General features: G+C 45.3%; 1 protein-coding gene across 2 annotated transcripts in view; it reads left to right on the plus strand.

The window, feature by feature from the left end:
- RNF138 (ring finger protein 138, E3 ubiquitin protein ligase) overlaps positions 1 to 2,645 on the plus strand; it is a 44,819-nt gene that overhangs the window by 37,805 nt on the left and 4,369 nt on the right. The window lies entirely within an intron of this gene.

Genomic DNA, 2,645 nt, shown 5'->3' on the forward strand with positions numbered 1-2,645 from the left:
CAGGTTCCACACCTTGACCAACTTGTCCCAGCCACAGGAGACGATGATGGGGTTGCTGCTGTTGGGTGAGAAGCGGACACAAGACACCCACTCCGAGTGACTCTCATCCTGGACAGTGTACTTGCAGACACCCAGAGTATTCCATAGATTGATGGTTTTATCTCTGGATCCTGAGACAATTTGCCGGTTGTCAGAAGAGAAGGCCACACTCAGCACATCCTTTGTATGCCCTACAAATCTGCGTGTGGTAGTACCCGTTGTGAGATCCCAGAGGTGTAGTGTTCCATCCCAAGAACCAGAAAGGGCAAGCTGACCATCAGAGGAGATGACCACATCACTAACAAAGTGGGAGTGGCCACACAGAGCATGCTGAGGGATGCCATAGTTGGTTTCATCTCGGGTCAGCTTCCACATGATGATGGTCTTATCTCGCGAGGCGGACAGTATCATATCTGGGAACTGCGGTGTGGTCGCAATTTGAGTCACCCAGCCGTTGTGGCCCTTGAGGGTGCCACGAAGGGTCATCTGTTCAGTCATGTTGACGGCGGGTGCGGGGGTCGCCGCAGCGACGAGGATGGCAGTGGATAACTCAAGAGACGCCGAGAGCACAGCCGCTCCCGCCGCGGCTCCACTACAATGTGAATATTTTTATCCTTTTAATATAATTTAATGTTGTTGTTGTTATGTACTGTCGAGGTGGCTGCAACTCATAGCAACCCTATGTACAACAAGCCCTAAACCCTGCTCTATTTGTGCCAGTCTCACTGTCTCTGACATACTTACCCTGATAACCCCAGTCATTGAATCAGTCTACCTCATAGAGGGTCTTCCTCTCCTTCACTGTCCCTCCACCCTCCCAGGCATGACGTCCTTCTCGAAGGACTGGTCCCTCCTTGCAACATGTCCAGAGTATGTCAGATGCAGCTTCAGGATCCTTGCTGCCAAGGAGCAGCCTGGTTTAATCCTCTCCTGGACAAACCTGTTCGTTTTCTTAGCCATCCATGGTATATTCAATACTCCAACACCACGGCTCAAAGGCATCAATTCTCCTTCTATCCTCCGTAGTCATTGTCCAACTCTCTAATGCATATCAAGTGATAGCAAAAACCATGGCCTGTATCAGGTGCACTTTAGTCTCCAGAATGACACCATTGCTATTCAGTACTTTGAAGGATTTCCTAATAGGAGATTTTCCCTTCACAATACATCTTTTAATTTCCTGGCTGCTGGTGCCAAGACTGTTGACAGTGGAGCCAAGCAAACTAAAGCTGTGAACAATCTCTTCACTATCCATCCTGATGCTGCCATTTGATCCAGTGGTGAGAATCTTTGTCTTCTTGATACTGAGCTTCAATCCATATTGAATGCTGTAGTCCTTGACCTTCTGCAGCAAGTGCTTCAGGTCCTCCTCAATTTCAGCAATCAGGGTGGTGTCATCTGCATAATGCAGATTGTTGATGAATCTTCTATCAATCCTTATGCCACACTTCTCCTCATAGAGCCCAGCCTCCCGGATAATTTGTTCTGCATATAGGTTGAAAAGGTATCGAAATAGGACACATCCCTGGAGTACACCCTTCCCAATTTCGAACCATGCAGTGTCTCCTTGCTCTGTTCTGACAACTGCCTCCTGGTCCAAGTGTAGGTTTTCGCATTAACATGATCAAATGTTCTGGGATTCCCGTTTTTCTCAGAGTCAGCCACAGTTTGTTGTGATCCACACAGTCAAACGACTTTGCATAATCAATGAAACACAGACATTCCTCCGGTACTCCCTTCTTTTAGCCAAGATCCATCTAACATTAGCTACAATATTCCTAGTACCACAACCCCTTCTAAAGCCAGCCTACACTTCAGGTAGTTCTCTTTTGATGTGCTGTTCCAGTCATTTTTGGATAATCTTTAGCAGAATCTTGCTTGCATGTGATATTAATGATATTGATTGATAATTTCCACACTGTGTTGGGCCACCTTTCTTTGCAATGGGAACAAATATTGATCTTTACTAGTCAGTTGGCCAGCTGGCTCTCCTCCAGATTTCTTGGCACAACTTAGTAAGCACATCAGGGCAATGTCTGTTTGTTGAAATATGTCAGTCAGTGTGCCGTCAACTCCTGGAACCTTGTTTTTTTGCCAATTCCTTCAAAGCACCTTGAACTTCCTCCTTCATCACCACAGGTTCTTGCTCATATTTTATTTCATGAAACTCTTCTATGTTAGCCAATTCCTTCTGATACACTTACTCTGTATACTCCCTCCATCTTCTTTTAATGCTTCCTGGATCATTTTACATTCTACCCAAAGTATCCTTAAGTATTGCCACCTGTGGCTTGAATGTGTTTTTCAACTCCTTCAGCCTAAGAAACGCTGAGTGAGTTCAGCCCTTTTGATTTTCTGACTCCAGCTCTCTGCACATTTCATTATAGTATATTTCTTTGTCGTCCCTAGCTGCCTTTTGAAATTTTCTGTTCAGCTCTTTCATTTCTTGATTTCTTCCTTTAGCTTTGTCTTCTCGGTGCTCTGATGCAATATTCAGAGTCTCATCTGACATCCATCTTGGTCTTTTCTTCTTCTTCAGCCTTTGTAATGATCTTTTGCATTCTTCATGGACCATTGTCTTGATATCCTCCCAGAGCTCATTTGGT

This window comes from Elephantulus edwardii, unplaced genomic scaffold (assembly GCF_000299155.1).
Source record: "Elephantulus edwardii isolate Elephantulus edwardi_28Jun2011 unplaced genomic scaffold, EleEdw1.0 scaffold00261, whole genome shotgun sequence".
NCBI classification, from domain to species: domain Eukaryota; kingdom Metazoa; phylum Chordata; class Mammalia; order Macroscelidea; family Macroscelididae; genus Elephantulus; species Elephantulus edwardii.